At 44.8% G+C, this 24,922-nt stretch overlaps 1 long non-coding RNA gene across 1 annotated transcript in view; it reads left to right on the top strand.

Annotated features, from left to right (window-relative positions):
• LOC140428012 (uncharacterized) overlaps window positions 1-23,100 on the top strand; it is a 56,159-nt gene extending 33,059 nt beyond the window's left edge. Inside the window, exons 2-3 of the long non-coding RNA XR_011948681.1 lie at window positions 11,805-11,925; window positions 22,596-23,100. This is a non-coding gene — a long non-coding RNA (uncharacterized lncRNA). The remainder of the gene's footprint in view (window positions 1-11,804; window positions 11,926-22,595) is intronic.
• The last annotated feature ends 1,822 nt before the right edge of the window (window positions 23,101-24,922 follow it).

Here is a 24,922-nt window from a genome sequence, read left to right as displayed (position 1 = left end):
TGGCCAGAGAAGATAATACAACAACATGGAAGAGATTGGTATGTTCGTAACTTTGTATTACTTGTTGATCCCCTGTAGCATTGAATGGTGTGGTACTCAGATAAATGACAATCACGGGGTGTATGATGATTCAAAAGCACAAAGAAGAATTGGAAAGAGGATAGATGTCCAGATGGAGGAAAGGCAAATGGAGCAGGAAAGATGTGGGAAATCTAAGGGAGCTGGAGAGAGGAGGAGGTACAAGGAATAGGGAAAGATGGAGGGTAACTGAAAAGGAACAGACGCCAGGGGTAGAGAAGCAGGGGAGAAAAGGAGCAAGCAGAGACAAAGTGGTAGTAGGAACCTGGATAGGGTGGGTGGGGAGAAGACTAGAGGCTGGGTGGGGGAGGAGGCGAATGAGGAAGTTGGGAGAGGAATGAAAAGGAAGACGATAAAAGGAATCATAGGATCCCTGCAATACAGAAGGAGGCCATTCGGCCAATCGAGTCTACACCACCCTCCATAAGAGTACCCTAACTAGGCCCAATCCCCCACCCTATCCTCATAACCTCGTGACCCCACCTAATCGCTTGGCACTCAAGAGGCAATCTATCATTGCCACCTAACTGCACATCTTTGTGACTGTGGGAGGAAACCGAAGCACCCAGACAAAACCCACGTAGACACGGAGACAAAGTGGAAACTCCACCCTGTCATAATATACACCAGTATATTATGGTGCAGACACACACACACACACACTGATGGACATGCAGTGGGACCAATCAGCATACACAACACCGCAGCCAATCACCAGTGAGAACACACGCACTATAAAAACAGGGGACAGGAGAGTTCCCGCTCATTCTAGTAGCAGCCAGCTCGGAGCACAGAGCTCACAGCCTGCAACACAGACATTCACCATGTGCTGAGTGCATCACCTGGTTAGGACTAGGCAAGGGTAAACAGTTAAGGCTGGTATTGCATTTACCCACAGTTCAAATATGTTAATATAGTTAACCTTATAATAAAATAGAGTTGCACCGCTTCCCGTGTTGGTGACCTGTTTGTGATCCAGAACACCCAACACATCACACCCGAGGCTGGAATCGAACCCGGGTCCCTGGCGCTATGAGGCAGCAGTGCTATCCAATGTGCCGCCATTTCACCAAGGAAATGAGGGAACAGAAGGGGAGTAAAGATAGAGAAGGTGTTTGAGTTTCTATGCAAGAGGGGAGATGAGGGGGAAGGGCAAGGGCGAAGAATCAGAGGAAGAAAGGAGAGAAAATAATGATTGGAGGAAAAGAGAATGGGGGAAGGGATGGAGAGGATGAGACGAAAAGATGGAGGTGAGCAATTCATGATTAATGGAAAGAGGGAGGAGGGTTGGGATTTCAATATTGATTTGTACTTACTTTTAGACCTGGGGCGAAATTCTCCGGAAACGGCACGATGTCCGCCGACTGGCGCCCAAAACGGCGCCAATCAGACGGGCATCGATCCGCCCCAAAGGTGCGGAATGCTCCGCATCTTTGGGGGCCGAGCCCCAACATTGAGGGGCTAGGCCGACGCCGGAGGGATTTCTGCCCCGCCAGCTGGCGGAAACGGCCTTTGTTGCCCCGCCAGCTGGCGCGGAAATGACATCTCCGGGCGGCGCATACGCGGGAGCGTCAGCGGCCGCTGACAGTTTCCCACGCATGCGCAGTGGAGGGAGTCTCTTCCACCTCCGCCATGGTGGAGACCGTGGCGGAGGCGGAAGGGAAAGAGTGCCCCCACGGCACAGGCCCGCCCGCGGATCGGTGGGCCCCGATCGCGGGCCAGGCCACCGTGGGGGCGCCCCCCCCCAGGACCCCGGAGCCCGCCCGCGCCGCCTTGTCCCGCCGGTAAGGTAGGTGATTTAATTTACGCCGGCGTGACAGGCAATTTATCGGTGAGACTTCGGCCCATCCGGAGCAGAGAATCGAGCGGGGGGGGCCGCCAACCGGCGCGGCGCGATTCCCGCCCCCGCCGAATATCCGGTGCCGGAGACTTCGGCAAGTGGCGGGGGCGGGATTCACGCCAGCCCCCGGCGATTCTCCGACCCGGCGGGGGGTCGGAGACTGTCGCCCCTGGTTAGTATGTGAATGTCTCATTTTATTTTTGTTCTACAATTGTGGGCGTGGATTGTTATTCTGAGGCATTATTATTCTGTGTTTTGGATGCAATAAGGGAATTTATGCTTCAGTGGGCAGAGATGAGTTTTAGCAAATGTTTCTACAATCAAGTTTTTTCACTACCGTGGTCTTGAGAGTTTGGCCATTTTCCCACACTCTTTCTCACAAAGTTCATTGGATGAGGTGATGGAAATTCAACCATCGGAGATTTAATATTGTTCCTGCATCACAATGTCATGATCTTCTTTACAATTGAAATCCCATTACAATGCCACAATATCCTTTTGGCCACATGGTCCTTACGTTGACGCATAAACCATGTTTGTGATAAATTCAGAAGGGGTTTATTTGTTTTGTTTTACTTGCTGTCTGACAGGTTGTTTATCCACCTTTTCAGCAAGTATTACTTCCAATCAGTTCTCCAGATGTGAAAAATGTCCCTTTCTCACAGGTTTTATGAGTACTTCTTATGTTACCTTTGCTTTGGGGAGATTTAGAGAATTTACCTTTCGTCCCCTTGACCCCGCCATTCTCAAATAAGTTGATTGCAGTGCCACCTGGTGGACACAGTTAAGATTTGGACTCATTTTGGAACAGTTTTTGGATCAGTCGATTGACAGTTCTGTAATTCATTTGGGTGGCACTTAAGTTAATGAGTCACACCATGTTACTGTAACAGCACCCCCTGCAGGAGCAATACCGTTTGAATATTGTGGCCAACTACCATTTTTAACATATACAAGATTATGTAAAGATAAGTATAGTGATTGAACTATGTGAATCTGATCAGAATTGTTGCTCTGTAAATAAGACAGTTAATGATTCATATTTGGCAATGCCTTATTTTCTCAATCTACCTTCAAAGGGATTGAAGGAGCAGATAGCTAGAAGTACACAAGCACCCAGTTCAGATTGCAATTGGGTTGTATTGTTAAACTCCTAGATTACACTAGCTATCGTTAGACATCAGGCAGTACATGCACTCCACTTAATAGGAGATGGTCAAATCATTTACATGAGTAACTATTATTGCAGCACCTGAGAAAACAACTAAGGCAAGACCTTGCACTCTAATATGAAACACCACAGGCAATTGTCTTATTACAAATATCACGTCTGCACAGTTCAGTTATCTTCTGCCCTTTAATCTCATTAACTTGGAGTCTACATTTGGTCTTGATGCCCTGTGTAATGTAATGGGAGATCACTAATTTATCTAAATAATTTAAAAAGAAGTTTTTCTGCGAGTGTGTGGCACAAGTATTACACTTTTCAAAGGCATCATATCTGAAACTATGCCTTTCTCAAAGTGTCATATGGCCATAGAGCAAACATTTGTGATTGGCTCAATAATTAATTACCTATTATATTACCAAGTACACATTCAATTAACTTTGTGAGAACAAATCAAAACAAGCAAGAGCATCAATAAAGAATATGCAACTAACAGGAAGCAAATCCAGTCTTGTAATTTGATGTCAAAATTAAAAAATGCAAGCCAGCAAGTAGCTCAAAATTGATCACTTTTGCTGCTCAGATCATTTCCTCACACTAGTTAACAGTCAATTTCTATTTTTTTCATCCAGATCAGCATTTATTGTTCGAAATAATAAGAAATATCAGCCACTCTGCACCTGTAGAAACATATTCATTTAGTCCAGGGAGCACAGAAAATCTGGTAGTGCCGGTGTATTTCTTAAGAGCCCGTGATCCTTCTAAATACTCTTACACTCAATTATATGGGTATGATGAGGAACTAATTTATTTCTGATGCAAATTCAGCAAAATGCAATACATGATTCTGTCATCCAACCTCAGGCCCACCAGAAACATGTAGATCAATGTTTAATGATCTATTACGCTCAATCTATCTCCATTTGTATTGAATACTTTTTTTGGCCCAACTGTGCATTTGCAGTCTTCATCTTCCATACACCAACCTCAAAAATAGGCTGAACAAAGCCCTTTCAGAAAGAACTTTATTCCCATTATTAAATTAGATAGTTAACTATTATTTTACAATGGCATCGGATATTTGTCTCCTAGTTGAAATATCTATGTTAATTAGAGCATAATATTTCACCCAACTAGCCTCACTCAGCATTCGATGAAATATAGACAACTTAATCTTAATACCTCTGTATTCAATCATGTGATTTCTCATGCATTAATCGGCTATTCCAGGCTTCACCTCATCCATACAGTCTAAATTAGAGCCCAGGACACTCAATCAAACATTCGGGGTGTTATTTTGTTCATGTCCACATTCAACTACTCCAAGACCTGAAATGAAAATTTGCCCAATTATGTTTCATGCTCATTCATACCTTAGTCACCAAAAGTAATGGGCGTGATTTACCCAAATGGGGAAAGAGTTTTGCAGCGCTCGAGATTAGCCGGGTATTTCCCAGTGCTCAGAGTGCTGAGAAACACCCCGCTCTCTAATGCCCATTCGGGTAGATCAGGGAGTTCAGTGGGGAATATGCGGCCGAGGCGGCACTTAGCCCCGTTTTCTGCACTGAGGAGCTCCGCATGCTGAAACTCCTCAGTGTAGCGAGAGATCGACATGCCATTTTAAAATGGCATCCCGATCTCACGAGCCTCCCAACACAACCCCCAAAACCCTCCAAGCCCCAACTCACTATAGGGGGTCCCCATGCCCCCCTATTCTACCACACCTGCACAGAGAACCCCAGCCCGATCACCGCCATGTCAAAAATGCCAGCTTGGCACCCTGGAAGTGACATCTGGACACCTTGGTAGTGCCAGGCCAACACCCAGGTGGCACTGCCAGGGTGCCAGGCTAGCACCAGCAGTGCCAGGTTGCGACCCTACCCAGAAGGCAAGCAACTGGGGGCCTCCGATCCACAGGGAGACCCCCAAAGTGCCATTCCATCTGCTTCTCAAATAGTTGTGGGGACCAGTACTGAACGGCACTCGCCTGAGGTCTCCGGGAAAAGGGTTAGATACCAATGTATCAGTTATGTCAGGGAAATGCATATTAGAGTGAGACTAGCTGTCTTGCTCTAATATGCAGATTTGTCAAAAAGTGATCCCGCCCCCAATGAGCGGGATTCACATTGCGATCTCACACGAGATTGCTTTAGATCTCGTGAGACGTAGCGAGCCGGGTAAATCCTGGGAGTGGAGTCTCCCAGCATTACCGGCCATGTGGGTGGCACAGTAGCACAATGGTTAGCACTGTTGCTTCAGAGCTCCAGCGTCCCAGGTCGATTCCCGGCTTGGGTCACTCTCTGTGCGGAGTCTGCATGTTCTCCGCATGTCTGCGTGGGTTCCCTCCGGGTGCTCCGGTTTCCTCATACCGTCTAAAGATGTGCATTGGTGGATTGGCAATGCAAAATTGCCCCTTAGTGTCCAAAAGGTTGGGTGGGATTACGGGCATAGGGTGGAGGTGTGGGCTTAAGTGAGGTGCTCTTTTCGGGGTCGGGGCCTCCTTCTGCACTGTAGATTATATGACTTTGCGCCAGGGTGCTCTGACTTTCAGATGCAACATGGGCGGTAAATCGCGCCCAACGTGTGTATATCCAGTGTACCCTTGATCCTCCAAAAATAAAACAATAAGCAAATTCAGTACATAGATTATTACACCTCACCTCCAAATAATTAAACTGAAAAATGCCTCCTTGATCAAACCTTTCTTGATGTGTCTCACCGCTGAGTACGAATATTTTCGGCAAAGCATTTCATTGAAAATGAATTTCAGTTTTGTCCTCATGTGCATCATGGTAAGAGATGCCCATGCAGAGGGATGGAACTTTCCCACTCAGCACCAAGCTTCCATGGCAGGTACATCATAGCTAACTGTTGAGAGAAGGTGCTTCTAATCTATTCCAATGATGTGTCTTACCTCAAAGCAACAACTTAGAAAAACATTCACTGTTGTACTCGTGTGGCATTTCTCTGCGAATGAAATTGGCAATTCTACTTAACAACAGCAATTTCGAAGGACAGCACCTAAATTGAGACAGCACTCCTTCAACCCTGAACTGGGTCATATACTCAAATGCTAGAATAAAGCTTGAACACCCACATCCTTCTGCAAGAATGACCAGCAGGGTCAAGGTGACTGTTATGTCATGTAAGCAACTTATGTTATGATGTTCAGCAGCTTCATTTTGTCTTTTTAGCTGGGCATTTCATTTAAGTAATTATCAATTGTGAATTTACACACATGACTAGGCACCAAATTGCACACGAAAGAAAACAATTTACCTGCATCCTTGTGTAATTTACCTTCAAATGATTTTGTCTGATTGGTTGCAATAACATGTAAAGTTGTCTTTAGGTGATCTCTGTCAGACTGAATACTTTTCGTAATGAATTTATCCACCGATGATGAAGTAAGTCATTCTGCAAAACTAATTAGATAAGATCATTCTCCAAAACTAATGCTTGAGCCATTTCCTATAATGGCCTGTAAGTGCAAAAATCAGATGACACAAAGTGCAATCATGAGATATTTTAGAAACAAAAAGCTATGCTCCATTAATTTAGAATAAAATGTGAAGATGTACACAATACAGTGGCCATAATTTATCAAGTTTTCTAGCAGTATGCATGGATTGGGTCCTTCTGTAATGGATTAACAGGACAGAAAAAACTGCTTTACAATTGTATTAGAAATACTAAATGGGGATATAAATAAAAATGCATTTATAATATCTTTGCAGATAGTGATAGGGCAATTCTCCCATGCTGTGTCATATGTTTTACAATAGTAGAATTGGGGAATTTGACAAAGTGTTCATTGATTATTTTCTCAAATATCAGCAACCCTCAAATGCCGTTCTCTCCCTAAATGTATATCCATAGGTTATTAAATTTCACCTCACATCCCACTCTATTCTTCATTGATCTGGCTATGATTACGATTCTATCCACAGAGTTTCTGAAAAGCGACTACTCTCTATCCCACCTAATCACCAATTTTTAACCCTTCATTTACCTTACAATAACACATTGTCACATTCCCCTTTCTTTGAAATTGTTTGTCGATTCATACAAACATATGTACATGGCATGGTTATTGTTTAGGCTGTACATGGTTTCACTGTTATTGTCCAGAAGTTAACAATTTTTTTTAATGTTCACAAATTGATTCTGTCCAGTTTCTTTCTTAGACGTGTGGATCTTCTCAGTTGTATTTGTTCCAATGCTGCTGTCGTTGTATTCACTGCTGGAACAACATCTTGCTGTTGTGCTGTAGGAGTTGCTTTGAGTAGCTCTGTGTCTAGCGTTATATGTGAAAATGTGGGTTGAGTTGTCTTCACCTTAAGAAGTACTCTGCGGCTTCTCTTTGAGATCAAACTCTCTTCCGTTACGACGATGTAAGAATGTGGAGCTGCCTGGCTAATTACATGTGCCATGCTCGACCATCCACTTGGAAGCTGTAACCGTATGTTATCCTCATGCTCTAGTGGTGCTAGATTCTTCGCCGTCCTGTCATAGTAACATTGCTGTTTCTGTTTATTCTGCTTGCTTTTTTGGATTGCGTCATTATTGTCCGGATTTGCTGTAGTGAGGCACACTAATGTGGTACGTATCTTTTGATTCATCAGCAATTGTGCTGGTGAGTATCCTGTCGCAAGTAGTGTCGCTCCGTAGCTTAACAAAGCTACGTTTGGGTTGCTGTTGGAATACCAAGGTTTTTAAAGTAGTTGATTTGGCTATATATGCTCCCTTCTTAGCCTTTCCATTGGACTCTGGATCAAGTGGACTGGAGGTGACATGCTGAAAGTCGTACTGTTTGGAGCACTCTGTCCATTCGATGCTGTCAAAACACGGTCCATTGTCACTCATTACGGGGAATGGGATGCCATGCCTAGCAAACGTTTCCTTCGTAGCCTTGATGACTGCCTTCAAACTTGAGTTGGGTAGCTTGATTACCTCAGGATAAGTCGAAAAGTAGTCCATGACAAACAAATATTCATTGCCTTGGAAGAAAAACAGAGCTAATACCTGCTTTCAACCATGGGGTTGTGGCGATTTTGTGCATTGTAAGTGCCTCCCTCTGTTAATGGGATGGGACTGGTTCTTCTGACTCGTTTCACAGTGTGCGGCTAGGTTACTAATGTCATCATTATTTCCTGGCCAATACACAGACTCATGAGCTCTTCTTTTACATTTTTCCATCCCCAGATGGCCTTCATGCACCTTGCTGAGGATCATGTGTCTTAAAGAAGTTAGTATAACAATACGATTTTGCCAGAGCAGGAACCCATGTAAATTGCTTAGTTTAACTGCTGCAAATTTGTTCCCGATCTGCACCGAGATGCATAGTGGTTTAATTTATGACATTGCGCACAGGTTTTTCCAAGTGCAGGGCATTTTTTTATCTGGTGGGTGTTGCCACACCGTTTACACGTCATGAATCTCATGATGTCATGCGCAAAATGGTTGCCGTCTGGAGCACATTTCTTTTTTAGGTGCGCCACTATATTAATGGCGTCGGCCACATTGTTAGTTTTCGCGCCAGTTACTCCGACCAACATTTCAGAAAAATGATCGTGCCCTCTAACATTGAATCAGACTTTCTCAATAATCTTTATCGCAGGTTATTGCATTTTACTCCGTCGACTATCTGATCTCACAGAAGTGAGTCTAGGAGAATCAAAAAATTACATATCTGTGCTTTAAGTCTCAGATCCGTTATGAAGCAGTCAAGCATTTCACCTGCTTTTTGCACTCTTTGCCTGAACACAGATCATTCATGTTGCAACTGGCAGTGCTTGTCGAACTTCTTAATTACTTTATTGTTCTTTTTTTATCTGCCTCATCCTCAAATCTGAGTGAGTTCAAAATTTCTAGGGCTCGAACCAGCCACTGCTAGAAACAACACTATTTTCCGCTGGCCGCTTCTAGGTCTAGGGCAGAGATATACAATTCAAACTGCTACTTGAAATTGCTCCAATTGACATCTACTTTACCTGGAATACGAATTTGCCCTAGTGTTTGCAGACCTTCCATTCTCTTCGACTAGGAAGTTCTTCGATGTCATCGATTGCAGTCAGAGCCTGGTAGAATTCTTCTTTAAGTTTTGTTTCACGGAGATTTTATTTTTTAAACTTTTCTTCACGTGCTGAACCTTTCTATTTATCGTAGCACGCAGACCTGGTACCTTACCATTTCCAATCCTGGTACCATGTGATGTACTTTGCTTTCTGGATGAGGATGGCTTTGAGGTGTACTGTTTCATAAAGAACATCAAGCTATGTTTTGAACAAAAATGATTTATTAACATTACAACTAAATAGATTTGAATTGCTTACTAAGATATAAATACTACAAATAAACTAAGACTATGATTCTATCTACAGAGCTTCCGAAAACATGACTATTTTCTATCAAGCTTAATCACGTACTCTCAGAATCAAGGGTATCACATGATCCACGTGTATGCTCTTGATCACCATCTAGTGGTTGGATGCATTTACATTAAATTGTTAACCCTTCAATTACCTTACAATATACATATTGTCACAGATGGAACCATTTGTCCTGTAATGACAGCACTAACACCACTGCCAAGCACCAGTGGGCTGCAAGGAATGGCCACCAATGTGTTGTTTCTCTTGATAGTAGCATTGAGTCTGCTTCCTTAAGATCAAATTTTATTGTATGCACGTGAACATAGCGGAAGGGAAAAGCAGCTGTATGTTTCCTGCTCTGGGACAGCTACTTCTCTAAGATGAGAGTAACCTCGACCATCTAAGGCTCACGCAAAACCCTTCTTGTGACGCTGGATCTCTCCTTATACAGAGTGTACTTTGAGGAAGTATTAGATGAGAATTCAAGTAAAGGACAGATGCAATGTTAAAAAGTAGCTGTAGTTATGATGTATGATTTTTCTGGGAACTTTGGATGAATGTGGTTATAGAAACTAAATATGCTTGAATACATAAGATTTCAAATTCATTTCTCAGTATGCTCATTGTATGGTGAGTAGGATAATATCTGGCTTCTAACTTATGAAGGACAATGCCATAAGTATTAGTGAGGGATTTTGCAAAGCAGTAAGGCGAGAACAAGCAGTTATTAAGTGCCTTCATGTATAAATCTTTGTTCAGTGTGTGCATCAGGCAAGAACTCCTCCATTCCACACCATCCCATTCCTGTACACCCTGATCATGCAATTGGGATGGAGGTACTTATCCTTGTCTTCATCTTCATTCTTTTCAGCTTCTGAAGGAGCATGACATTCTTCATTTCAACATTATGTAGTGCACAGCAATAATAGTACAATAATTCTGAAAACCCTGACTATTCTCCATCAGACTTATCCAGACACCTGAAACAAGACTTGAAAATGCAAACAGTCTCACATTTATTTCAGTAGCCTGGACCTCATTATGATGAAAACAGACTTCATTATATCTGTTTATCTCCCTCTGTCACTGGAAACCACTGCCATCACTCCAGGCCAGAGCCCTCATCACCAAACAACCACCATGGGCAGGATTCTCCATCCCACGGCACCAGTTTTCTGGTGCGATGCACCCCCGCCGGCAGCTGGATTCTCCGCCTTGCCAGCGGCCAATGGGAATTCCCATTGTGGGCGGCCCCATGCCGTCGGGAAATCCCAGGGTATGGGTGCATTGCCAGCGCAATGGAGAATCACGCCAGAGGAGAATCCAGCCCCAGGTCTTTGAGGAATGAAAGCTAGTAAGGTAGATGTTCACATGGTCAAAGTATCATGACAACTTCCTTGGTATTGGCCATTCCCAAGTAGGTTAAAAATAGTTGGCATCGCACAATACTTGTGCATTAATAAAATGAAACCTTTTGCTAAGCTTTCGGAGCGCAGCTCCTTCATCAGGTGAGTGAAAGCTAGTGATTCAAAACAAACCTGTTGGATTTTACCTGGTGTTGTAAGACTTCTTACTGTGCCCACCATCCCCACTTCTGACCTTTTGCTGGAGGGAAGTTCATTGATAAAGCAGGTGAAGATGGTTGGGCAGAGGACACCGCTGAAGAAATCCTACAGTAAGGCCCCAGGATTAGCTAATTGACCTCCAACAGCATCAATCATCTCCCTTTCTGTTAAGTGTGTGATTCCAACCAATTGAAGGTTTCCCTCTTGATTTCCATTGACTTCAGCTTCGCTCAGGTTCCTTGATGCCATACTCAGCCAAATGCTGCCTTGATATGTTACCTCACCTCATGAGTTCAGTTCTTTGATCATGTTTTTACTAAGATTGTAATGAGGTCAGGAGCTGAGTGGCTGTGGCAGAAGCAAATTGAGTATTAATCAACAGGTTATTAATGAATCAGGTGATGAGAACATCATCAAAAACATCTTCCATCACTTTACTGATGTTCGAGAGCCTCCTTCGACAATTAGTTGTTTAATTGTCCACTATGTGATGAATGTCGGAATTTTTTATATATATTATTTTATATGTCTGTTGCAGTAATATCAATAAAATAACTTCGGTTAAGGTATCCAGATTATACATCTGCTAAAGGTGTGATGAAAAGGTTAAGGTTAACAGCTAGGCAGGCTGTGATGCCACTAATTCATTTTCCAGCCTGACCTTTTTTTTAGTATCTCAGAATTCTGCTCAAGGCTCTGAGGAAAGGAGTTGTTTTTCTCAAACTGACCATCAAAGAGTTATCCTGACACGAAATGCTAGCTCTGTTCTCTCTCCACAGATGCTGTCAGACCTGCTGAGATTTTCCAGCATTTTCTGTTTTTGTGCCAGAAAACTAAAGTCCAGCTCATTAAAGAAATGAGAGAAACGAAGAGAAGTGTTCGAGAAGTTATGTCAACAAGGTACGGTTCAGAGGAATTCAGAGAAAGAGTAAATGAAGTGTTCTGAGTAAAATAAACAATTCCAGTAACCAGATTCAAAGTGGGATAGCAGCCTTCAAAAGTAGATCAAACATATGATGCTATTTTAATACAGTCTGGGAATCGAGAGTTAAAGCATTTGTGAGCAGTTTGCACAGCAGTCAAGACAAAGAAATCCTAAAGGAGTTGGTGTAAAATCCTGGACTAGATTCACTGTTAAAAGAGGAGTGGAAGCTTTCTTTAAAAGTGTCAGTTTGAAAACCTAATGTGGATTTGAGAGTGCAAACCACTATGGGAAGGTAAACTTCTGAGAGAAGATTTTAAAGTGTGCTTTTGGGAGTGGAGTTTGGAAACTCACACGTGGCAATCATGGGGAGAGGGGGCGTGGGATTCTAAAGAGACATCCACAAACATTCATTTGGGGTTCAGAGTGGAGAGTGTATTTGCCCACAGTAATCTTGTGTCGAAGTCTCCGGCTGAGCAGGGAGACAGTGCGATATGTCTGCCAGATCATGGCACACCTGGCACTGTGGGGGAATGGAGGAGGACACCCGCTCCCGATGGGTGTCATGGTGATGGTCACCCTGAACCTTTAGATGCTGAGTGGGGACCTGTTTGGGATCTCACAGAGATCAGTGCACCAGTGCAATCACGTCGTCATGGAGTCCCTTATGCCCGCTCAGCACAATACATCCATTTAATGTGAACCAAGCCTACCAGGATGCCTGGGCAGTGGAGTTCGCCACTGTTGCTGGCATGCCCTGAGTCCAGGGGGTGATTGACGGGATACATGTCCTCCTAGAAGCACTTGCAAGATGGCAGGCTGCTTTCCACAAACTGAAAGGGGCTCCACTCGATGAATGTGCAGCTGATATGTGACCATCAGATGCGCACCGTGCACGTCTGCGCCCAATACGCAAGCAGTACGTGCAATGCCTTCATCCTGGCACACTCGATGATTCCACACGTTCGAGAAAAATAAGGAAAAAGAGGATCAAATATGAAGGTAGGCTAGCCAGTAACATTAGGAATGATAGTAAAAGTTTCTTTAAATACATTTAAAACAAACGGGAGGCAAAAGTAGACATTGGGCCGCTCCAAAATGACGCTGGTAATCTAGTGATGGGAGACAAGGAAATAGCTGAGGAACTAAATAAGTACTTTGCGTCAGTCTTCACAGTAGAAGACATGAGTAATATCCCAACAATTCAGGAGAGTCAGGGGGCAGAGTTGAATATGGTAGCCATCACAAAGGAGAAAGTGCTAGAGAAACCAAGAGGTCTAAAAATTGATAAATCTCCGGGCCCAGATGGGCTACATCCTAGAGTTCTAAAGGAGATAGCTGAAGAAATAGTGGAGGCGTTAGTTATGATCTTTCAAAAGTCACTGGAGTCAGGGAAAGTCCCAGAGGAGTGGAAAATCGTTGTTGTAACCCCCCCTGTTCAAGAAGGGAACAAGGAAAAAGATGGAAAATTATAGGCCAATTAGCCTAACCTCGGTTGTTGGCAAGATTCTATAATCCATTGTTAAGGATGAGATTTCTAAATTCTTGGAAGTGCAGGGTCGGATTAGGACAAGTCAGCATGGATTTAGTAAGGGGAGGTCATGCCTGACAAACCTGTTAGAGTTCTTTGAAGAGATAACAAATAGGTTAGACCAAGGAGAGCCAATGGATATTATCTATCTTGATTTCCAAAAGGCCTTTGATAAGGTGCCTCACGGGAGACTGCTGAGTAAAATAAGGGCCCATGGTATTTGAGGCAAGGTACTAACATGGATTGATGATTGGCTGTCAGGCAGAAGGCAGAGAGTTGGGATAAAAGGGTCTTTTACGGAATGGCAACCGGTGACGAGTGGTGTCCCGCAGGGTTCAGTGTTGGGGCCACAGCTGTTCTCTTTATATATTAACGATCTAGATGACGGGACTGGGGGCATTCTGGCTAAGTTTGCCGATGATACAAAGATAGGTGGAGGGGCAGGTAGTATGGAGGAGGTAGGGAGGCTGCAGAAAGATTTAGACAGTTTAGGAGAGTGGTCCAAGAAATGGCTGATGAAATTCAACGTGGGCAAGTGCGAGGTCTTGCACTTTGGAAAAAAGAATAGAGGCATGGACTGTTTTCTAAACGGTGACAAAATTCATAATGCTGAAGTGCAAAGGGACTTGGGAGTCCGAGTCCAGGATTCTCTAAAGGTAAACTTGCAGGTTGAGTCCGTAATTAAGATAGCAAATGCAATGTTGTCATTTATCTCAAGAGGCTTGGAATATAAAAGCAGGGATGTACTTCTGAAGCTTTATAAAGCATTAGTTAGGCCCATTTAGAATACTGTGAGCAATTTTGGGCCCCACACCTCAGGAAGGACATACTGGCACTGGAGCGGGTCCAGCGGAGATTCACACGGATGATCCCAGGAATGGTAGGCCTAAGATACGATGAACGTCTGAGGATCCTGGGATTATATTCATTGGAGTTTAGGAGGTTGAGGGGAGATCTAATAGAAACTTACAAGATAATGAATGGCTTAGATAGGGTGGAGTAGGGAAGTTGTTTCCATTAGCAGGGGAGACTAGGACCCGGGGGCACAGCCTTAGAATAAAAGGTTGTCACTTTAGAACAGAGATGAGGAGAAATTTCTTCAGCCAGAGAGTGGTGGGTCTGTGGCATTCATTGCCACAGAGGGCGGTGGAGGCCGGGACGTTGAGTGTCTTTAAGACAGAAGTTGATAAATTCTTGATTTCTCGAGGAATTAAGGACTATGGAGAGAGAGCGGGTAAATGGAGTTGAAATCAGCCATGATTGAATGGTGGAGTGGACTCGATGGGCCGAATGGCCTTACTTCCGCTCCTATGTCTATGGTCTTATGGAGACGACCCTTCCCCTCCCCCAGCTGGGGGCTGGCTCCTGCGCAACAGTGGTTATCTACCGCGGTCGTGGCTGATGGCACCTATCTGGAGGCCACAGAGTGATGCCAACACCTGCTGCAATGGCGCCCATGGAGCGATCAGGAACGTCATCGAGCGGCCTTTTGAAGATATGGTTCAGTGCCTGGGCCACTCTGGAGCGGCCTTCCAGTATATCGGCCACCTCGTGGCGGCCAGCTGAATCCTTCACAACATTGTGCAGCAGAGGGGCGACATGCTGGAGGAAGAGAATGAACACGGGTTTCGTCCGACGAGGCGGATGATGAGGATGGACAGGACATGGGTCCCAGGCAGGCACAGGAGGCTATATGACGTATGTGCTAGTGTGCACAGGAAGCTCTGATCGCCTCCAGAATCACCGACTGCAGGGGGTGGGAGCGAACCTGGGCAGGGGCACGGAGACCTCAGCCAGCAACTGCACAGAATTCCCCAGATCTTGGACATGCTGATCCACAGCCAAAATCCTTGGTATGGGCCTGGGTGGCACGCAGGGTTGGCACCACCTCCTGTTCCTGAGCACAATTGAACTCCTCGAACTGCACCTGCAGGTGCTCAATGCTTGCCGACAATCACTCATGTAGTACCTGGCTCTGTGACTGCATCTCCACAATCGATGGGACTGTCTGTTCCAGAAACCTGAAACCCATCTGGGGTTCTAGACCCTGGGGTCAGTCCACCCTTCGATGTCCGCCCTCTTGGGTGTTCCTACCTCCACCTGAAGTCCCAGTGAAGCTGTGTTGTGTGCACCAGAGCGTGTCCCAGAAGCCTCTTCACTAAAGTGCCCAACCGATGTGAGTGTCTCTGGAAAGGTGGAGGGTGTTGGAGACAGCTGTGATGGGAAATCTGTGTTATCCCCGGACTCGTGCTCTGGGGTACCTTGAGTCTCTTGGCGAGGGCTGCCATCCGTGTTGCTCTGCTCATCGCTGCTCGACACATGGTGGGGGGGTGCTGTGGCTGTGGCACTGGCTGGGGGCGGGGATCACCAGATGACCCTGCCCCATCACCAGCTGGCTTTGCAAGACACAAGACGAGACGCATGATTAGACCGCAGGCAGTGGCATGGTGGGGGTGAAGGGGAGGGTGGTATGAGAGTGAGGGTGGTGTGGGGGTGAGGGTGAGCATGGTGTGGAGGAGGTTGTGAGGGTGGTGTGGGAGTGGTGTTGGGGGAATTGACAAACGTGGCATGGGAACCGCAACCAAGTGGGGTCTCACTCTCTCGCCCGTGGCCAATCTCTATCCCGGCGACTTCCCTCTCTTCTGGGCCGCCGACCATGTCCAGGACCCTCTGCTCAGCCACAGCGAGGGGCCGCAGGTTCGGCGGTCTCCCTCCAGTCGTCTCCCACTCATAAAATCATAGCTTTACAGTGCAGAAGGAGGCCATTCAGCCCATTGAGTCTGAATCAGCCCTTGGAAAGAGTACCCTACTGAAGCCCAGGATCCCACGCAATCCCCATAACTCGACCTAACCTTTTGACACGAAGGAGCAATTTAGCATGGCCAATCCACCTAACCTGCACATCTTTGGACTGTGGAGGAAACCGGAGCACCCGAAGGAAACCCACGCAGACACGGGGAGAAAGTGCAAACTCCACACAGACAGTCACCCGAGGCCGGAATTGAACCTGGACCCTGGAGCTGTGAGGCAGCAGTGCTACCTTCTGTGCAACCATGCCGTCGGCTAATACAGACGGCCTTCTCCTGGGGGTGGGGGGAGGTGGAAACAACAATGTTACATCCAATTCAATAGCTTAATTCAATAGCATGCAGCCCAGGGGGCGGGTAGCTGGTGGCCTCAGTGGCCAGGACACCCGGCCATGGCGACTGGTATGGTGATGGCATGTGGTGCAGGGTGGGGATGGTCGGGCTATGGGTGTGTGGGATGGGGTTAGTGCTAGGGGCACAGAGTTGCCTACTGACCCTGGCCGCCCTGATGAGGTTGTGCAGTTTATTCCGGCACTGCAGACTGATCCAGGCGGTGTTGCTGATGGCGCTGACCGCGTCTGCCACCTGTCCCAGGCACGGGACTCCCCGCCCGATCGCCAATTATGATATCGGCATCGGGCAATGGAGAATCCCGCCCTTAGTTTCAGGAACGGAGAATCACGCCAAATTCTTTCCTCTAAAGGGACATTAGTGTACCAAATGGTTTTTTTTGACAATCACCATTGGAGTAAATTTTTTTAAATTCTAGTTTAGTTTGTTGAATTCTACATTCCACTAGTTGGTGGGATTTGAACCCATGTCCCCAGAGCATTAGCCGGAACCTCTGGATTATTGATGCAGTGGCCTTACTACTATGCTACCAGACAGTGTAGATGCAGGAAAGATGTTCACGATGATAGGTGTGTCGAGAACCAGGAGTCACAGTCTGAGGATACCATTTAGGACAGAGATGAGGGAAACGTTCTTCACCCAGAGAGTGGTGATCCTGTGGAATTTGTTCCCACAGGAAGTAGTTGAGGCCAAAACATTGTATGTTTTCAAGAAGCAGTAATATATAGCACTCAGGGCAAAGTGGACCAGAGGATATGGTGACAAAGCGGGATTAAGCTATTAAATTGGATGATCAGCCATGATCATAATTAATGATGGAGCAGGCTCGAATGGCCAGATGGCCTCCTTCTGCTCCTATTTTCTATGTTTCTACGAAACTATTCCCGTGCTTCAAGAGGTAACAAAGGAACATTTGAGACAGATGTGAATCAATGCCCTTTACTGAAACCAATCCAAAAGGTTATTTCAAATTGAGTGGGTTATCTAAAAACAAAGACACTGACATCTCAAACCCCCAAGTTGACATTATTCCAGCTGATGTTATAATTGGATGGGAAGTTTCCAGAATGGAAGCCTCCTCAAAAGACCAGTAGCTGAATTCTCCTTCGGCGGGATCCTCTGGTCCGCCGGGCACCACACACACACCTGCGTGTTTCCCGGTGGCATGGGGTAGCCACAATGGGGAACCCCATTGGCCAGCTACGGGAACAGAGAATTCCGCTGCTGGTGGGGGCAAGCCGCACCGGAAAACGCGGTTGGCGGACAGGAGAATCCCGCCCCATAACTTTTACTTTTTTTCACAAACATAGAGGAACAGAGTCACAGGACCGCTAATTAATTTTAACAATCAGAAAAGGACATTTATTAAACAGGAAAACAAATAATTATAATATAATACTCCTTTACCCCCTCCTTCATGTAACAATTACACACAGATGTGAAGGTAAATATGAATGACAAAGTACATTTGAAGCTACAATGCTCATCGACACTCAAAGTTCTTTTTTTAAAAGCACACAGATTGGCAGTGGTCAAACCCACACGGAATGCAAGTTTGTCTGTGCATTTCTCCTCAGAATCCTCCCAGATGACTGTCACATGAGAGTTTCCAAACTCCATTCCCAAACCACGCTTTAAAAACTTTTCACGTAACAAGGCTTTCCATTAGCAGGTTGCCTTGCAAAATCCACCCCATTTTCTTTACAAAGGACTCTTTTGAAAAGAGCTTCCACTTGTAACCATCAATCCACTTCAGGTTTTACACAAACTCCATTTGGGTTTCTTTGTCTTGTCTGACTCCCCCTGTTGACACAAACTCTCATATCCAGCCAATACTGTCTTCCCAATTATGTTAACATTTGTTTTGCAGACAAACTTTTGGATTACTTTAGACACATTTAGAAACTTAACTTCTCACCAGTTGGTTCCTTCTCAGCTTTGTCTGTGCAGCCCAAGAACATTACCCTTTCTATTTCCAAGTTTCTAGAACCGACCATCCTGCATATTGCTCCATTGCACAACTTTACTTGCTTCGAGCATAGCTATAAGAGCTGCCTTCTCACCCTCTTCCTGTCTCCAACTACTTTAGTTTCCAGCTAAAACTGAAAACAAAGAAACGTTTTTTTTCCTTACAAGGGCCTCGAGTTGCCATGCAATTATATTTACTCTTCATGCCGTAGCTCCCTGTCTCACAGTTGGAACTTAAACAACACTTTCCCCTCCCCCCAACGCACAAGCACCTTTGTTCAGCATTAACCTAATTATAGGTCCATTCCAAGCACAGAAACATTAAATTAAACCCACCTAAAACTCTACCTTATTTCTAATGTTTACCAATACAAACATAAATCCTTCAAAACAACCTTTGATTTCCTAACAGTGTTAAAGCACAATACAGGTTGTCGGAATCAACATGATCACCACCCTCATTTGGAAAAGGACTTGGACTAGTACAAAGTCACATGATGAGACAGCCCTGTTTTCTGTCTGCTTTTATAAAAATCAGCACAAACTGTTGCCAGTAGAACCACCCGAGCCATCAAAACAGTCAGTTCAGCCAGTCTGTCAATCCGACTTGAAGTAAGCTGTAAGTACAAAATCATGAAGCCTAATCTCTTTCAGTTAAAGATCATCGGTGATCATCCCTTCAAATTTGACTGCAAGAAACTTCACAACGTGCTATGAACTCTATGTTGTATATGACCCTCACTTCAATTTTAACTCATTGAAACCATTAAAAAGACTCCAGGTTTGTCACATGAAAGACCAGAATTTATAAGTCAGGGATAGAGATAACTACAATCTGTAAAGGTGCATTTCCTTATCTATATCTAATCTTTGTATGTGTGAGAATGGGCACGTGAGATGTTGCTTTTGATTCAAGGCAAGTGTGTGAGAATATTTTTAATTAACGGCACGGTAGCACAGTGGTTAGCACTGTTGCTTCACAGCGCCAGGGTCCCAGGTATGATTCCAGGCTTGGGTCACTGTCTGTGCGGAGTCTTCACGTTCTCCCCGTGTCTGCGTGGGTTTCCTCCCGGTGCTCCATTTTCCCCTCACAAGCCCCGAAAGGCGTGCTGTTAGGTGAATTGGACATTCTGAATTCTCCCTCAGCATACACGAACAGGCGCCGGAGTGTGGCGACAAGGGATTTTCACAGTAACTTCATTTCAGTGTTAATGTAAGCCTACTTGTGACAATAATAAAGATTTTTATTAAAATTATTAAACTCACAAAAACCTCCTGCTGAAATTGCTTAATTGGGACCAGCACTCCAAGGGTAAGAACAGACACACCTCTTACCTACAACATATACTGATAACGGGCAGTAATACATTCTGCCCAAGACAAGGGTTGTGTTCTCTCCCATACTTGCTCTTTGTCTCCTGGTGAAATCATGCGATGTGTTCAGTATCTTCCCAAATAAACTTTCTCCATTTTGGTTGGTCACAAGCCACGGACTCCCATTAATTGATGCTAACAACAGGGTTTCACATTGTTCAGCGGGGACTTGTCACTGGCAGGACCAGACATTCCTGATGGCGGGAATGACCTGAAATTTGGGTTCATATTTGGCCTTGTTGAGAGGAGGCTCCCAAGTTATGGAAAATGGGCTATATTTTGCAGGATCTCACTATTTATATTATTCAATTATGTTGTGGAAGCAGGTTGGAAGAGGACCTTGGATTTTGGGTGCATAGTGATAGGCCCATTTCCCATATGCCTTGCAGAAGGAATCGACAATTACCTTGAGGTCAGTTTCAGGGTGCACTCACACACATGAGGGTCATCTGAAGACTGATGCTCAAAGACTGAAGTTGGAGTGAGTTTAGTTTTGGCTTGAAGGTGACGTAAGTTGAACAGCTTCCCATCTGTTATGGAGATTATCTCTGCACCTGTGAGAAAAATGTACTTGGATCAATGCAAGTAAATTAGACAAAGATAAATCCAAAAAGCAGCTTAGTAATGAGCTACAGATTATTTCGCCCCATCCTAGTAGTTTCTGGTAGATCTGCTGTGGGTGGGCCAGAAATGTGCTTCGATGCATTCTGCAATTTATTGCTTCCCTCTTTGAGCAGAGAGGAGGCCTGGTGGAATAAAATGCGTGTTGCGTCACAGTGAGGAAATCAATTTCTGTGTCCCATCTGTAAATCAATACGGATTGCACCATTTCTCATTCTGCCACATTCTCTCCAGTAACTCCAAACTGTGTAACTCCTTACCCCGTTCAGTTTTCTGAATCTATCTCAAGATGGCGATTATCTCCTCTTTTCATTCTATTGGCATTTAAAACCTGTGTTTGTCATCACTTGCTCTTGATTAACCTTTTCATATTCCCTACCCTTTCCAACTATGGTGGGATCTTGCACTGGGGACCATAATGTCTAAATCTAGGTTTCTCAATTAAAAAAAAGTATTGCTGCCTCTGCTCCTGCTGCTGTGTCCTCGCAGGGCTGTGATTGAAAAAGATAAGAACATAACAAAATGTGAAAATTGGAAAGGGCAATGGGTCTTCTTCCACAGATGATGTGAAATGTTCTTTATCAGCAACTCTAACCGGAACATTTAATCTCTGGAGGAAAGGTCTGCAAAGTAAGTGCCTCCCTTTCCCCTGAGGTAAATCTAACAAAACTCCAGAATATATATGAAACCTTATGTCCTATATTACGCGATCCTGGATCGGTTGCCCTCATAATGTCACCTCCACAGCTCCAGCAGTTAAAGAGCCATCAAGTTCTACACAGCATTCAATTATCTCCATCACACTTATCTTTTTAACCCGCAAACTTATTTCTAACCCAATATTCATTTAGTTTTTTTTTCAAGGTGTTAATCAACACAGCATTAGCCGTCTTATCTGGAAGTCTGCTTCACATATCCACTACTCTGCACAGAAAAAAAACCTTTCAATTTTCAGTCTTGCCTGAGGCTTGATAATTTTATACTTAAATCCTTGTCACAAAGCTAGTTAAATTTTCCATCTCCATGGCTTTCACTACTTTGATTATTTGAAAAAAATTAATTCAATTTAAGTGTTTTTTGTTGGAGTTCATTTTCCTGCTCCTTTCGCAGATACCTGGGGCTTTGTTTATGTTTGGGCAATGGGTGCAGCATACTTTTGCAGTAGCTACAGTCCCCAACCCCTGCCACACCCACACACTCCCCCCCCCCCCCAAACCAGGCCACTCTCCCCCCCCCCACCCCCCCCCCGCACCCCCCTCTCCCCCCCCCCCCTCTCCCCCCCCCCCCCCCCCCAATCCCCCGGTAACTTCTGCAATACATGGAGGTGGGTCACTAGTTGGCTGGAGTGAGGACTGAGTGGTCAATTAGCAGTCACCAGGGGTGGGAGCAGAGGTGGAAATGAAAGAGAACAGACCTAATTTAAATCGACCACGATGGCTATTGTTGTGATGCTGTTTTGATGAATCTTAAGCCTCATAGACAGCAAGAAAGGCAGAGAGCTGGAACCCAGGGCAGGCCTGCTTCTCATTTTGCAGATGTTGACCTGGAGATAGTGAGGGAGAGGAGAGAGGTTTCCAGGTGGTAATAGGAGAGCAGCACCCGCCGCCTCCCCAAAACAAGCAGGTCTTTATGAAGGTGATGGAGACTATGAGCAGATGGAGGGTGGTTCAGTGAAACTGAGTCCAGTGCCTGAGGCGGTTCAATTACCTTATTTGTTCTGGTAATATGAGTACAACACCAGGCTTTCATAACAGGCCACTGGGCATTTGACCTCCAGTAGACACACCAGCTGCGGAAACTGAGGGCGAATGCTGCTCCTGAGCATGGGAAGAATATATACCCAAGGTATATACTGACCCCTCAGCAAGACCCAGAGCCTGAGTGCTCCTGAGGACCAGCCAGCACTGACACTTGCAGCTTCATATCAATATGAGCTGGTGGCATTGGTCAGAGATGCCAGAAGCGTCTTATCTAACTTTCTGTTTTCTCCTTTCAGGAGGAATGGGTTCACAATACCCATGACAGGGCCCAGACTTGAGGAGAGAGCCCCATTCTTCACAACATCACCACCATGGAAAAGGGAGCACCGGAGATTGTCCAGAAACCCAGAAGATGTAGGAGCAGATGTAGGCCATTCAGCCCATCAAGGCTGCTCTGCCATTCAAGGAGATCACGACTGATCTGATATGATTATCCACAAATCCACTTTCCTGTCACAACTCCATAATACTTGAATTCTTTAGATTAAAAGTCTATCTCAGCCTTAAACATACTTAATGACTCAGCCTCTACAGCCCTCTGCAGTAAACAAAAACCACAGATTCACTGCTATTTGCGAGAAGAAATTCCTTCTCAGCTCTTTCTTCAATGGGAGACCCCTTATTCTGAGATTGTGCCCTCTGGTCCTACACTCTCCCACAAGAGAGATCATCCTTTCAGCATCAACCCTGTCAAGCCCCCTGAGAATCCTACATGTCTCAATACGGTCGCCTCTCATTCTTCTGAACTCCAATGAGCATGGACTCAACTTACTCAACCTCTTTTCATAAGACAATCCCTCCATACCCAGGATAAATTGGACTGTCTCCAGTGCCAGAATATCTTTCCGTAATTAACAAGACTTAAATTGTGTTCCAGGCGTGGTCTAACTAGTGCCTGGCATAGTTTTAATAAGACTTCCTTATTTTTATACTCCATTCTCTTTGAAATAAAGGCCAACATTCCTTCCCTATTACCTGCTGAACTTGCGTGTTGCTTTTTTGTGATTTACGCACAAGAATGCAGCACGGTAGCACAAGTGGCTAGCACTGTGGCTTCACAGCACCAGGGTCCCAGGTTCGATTCCCCACTGGGTCACTGTCTGTGCGGAGTCTGCACGTTCTCCCCGTGTCGGCATGGTTTCCTCCGGGTGCTCCGGTTTCCTCCCACAGTCCAAAGACGTGCAGGTTAGGTGGATTGGCCATGCTAAATTGCCCTTAGTGTCCAAAAAGGTTAAGAGAGGTTATTGGGTTACGGGGATAGGGTGGAAGTGAGGGCTTAAGTGGGTCGGTGCAGACTCGATGTGCCGAATGGCCTCCTTCTGCACTTTATGTTCTATGTTCTATGAACCCCCAAATTCCTCTGTACTCTACTTTCCACAGTCATTCTCCATTTAAATAATATTCAGCTCCTTTATTCTTCCCACTAACGTGCATGACTTCACATTTTCTACATTATATTCCATTTGCCAAGTTTTTGCCACTCACCTAATCTGTCTATATCCCTCTGTAAACTCTTTGTGTTATCCTCACCACTTGCCTTCCCACCTATTTTTATGTCATCTAGAAACTTGACAATAGTATATTCACTTCCCTTGTCCAAGTCATTACTATATATTGTGAATAACTGTAACCCCAGCACTGATTCCTGTAGCACTCCGATTGTTACCAGTTGCCATCCAGAAAAAAACCCTCTTATGCCAACTGACTTCTATTAGTTAGCAAATGTTCTCTCCATGCTAATTTACGACCCCCAACACCATGTTACCTTATGAAGTAGCCTTTTGTGCATTGCCTTGTTGAATGCTTTTTTATAAATCCAAGTATGTTACATTTACGGGTTCTGCTTTGTCTGGCCTGCTCGTTACTACCTCAAATAATTCTAATATTTTCAGGCATTATTTCCACTTCATGAAGCCATTCTGACTCTGCTTGATCATATTATGTATTTTTAAATGCTCTGCTATGACATCCTTTGTAACGGAGTCCAACATTTTTCCAACGATAGATGTTAAGCTAACTGGCATGTAGTTCTCTGTTTTTTTTTTGTCTCCCTCCTTTGTTTAAGTTACAGTGGCAGTTTTTCCAATCCTCTGGGAAATTCCCAGAATTTAAGGATTCTTGGAAGATTACGACCAGATTACTATCTCTGTAGCTACTTCCTTTGATATCCTGGGATGCGACTCATCAGGTCCAAGGGACTAATTGGCCTTGAGCCCCATTATTTTCGTGTGTCCTTTTCTCCAGTAATAGTTATTGTATTTATTTCCTCCACCACTTTTGACCCTTGATTATTTTTGGAATGTTTTTTGTGTCTTCCACCGTGAAGACAGACACAATGTTTAACTCCTCTGCCATTTCTTGATTCCATAGAGTTGGTGTGGAGTGCCTGCTACCCTGCCCTACAGCATGTCAAAGACTCCACTACATTAGGAAGCCTCAGCACTGCAGATCTCTTTTTGCATTTCCTACAATGCTGAACACAGAGGCAAAAAGAACAATGCCTGTATTGTCACAAGGCAACGAAATGCAAGAAGATACCTCTTAGCAATCACTTCACATCTGA

The sequence above is a fragment of the Scyliorhinus torazame genome, chromosome 8 (genome assembly GCF_047496885.1).
Source record: "Scyliorhinus torazame isolate Kashiwa2021f chromosome 8, sScyTor2.1, whole genome shotgun sequence".
In the NCBI taxonomy this organism is placed as follows: domain Eukaryota; kingdom Metazoa; phylum Chordata; class Chondrichthyes; order Carcharhiniformes; family Scyliorhinidae; genus Scyliorhinus; species Scyliorhinus torazame.
This window is presented reverse-complemented; position numbering and strand designations above follow the sequence as displayed.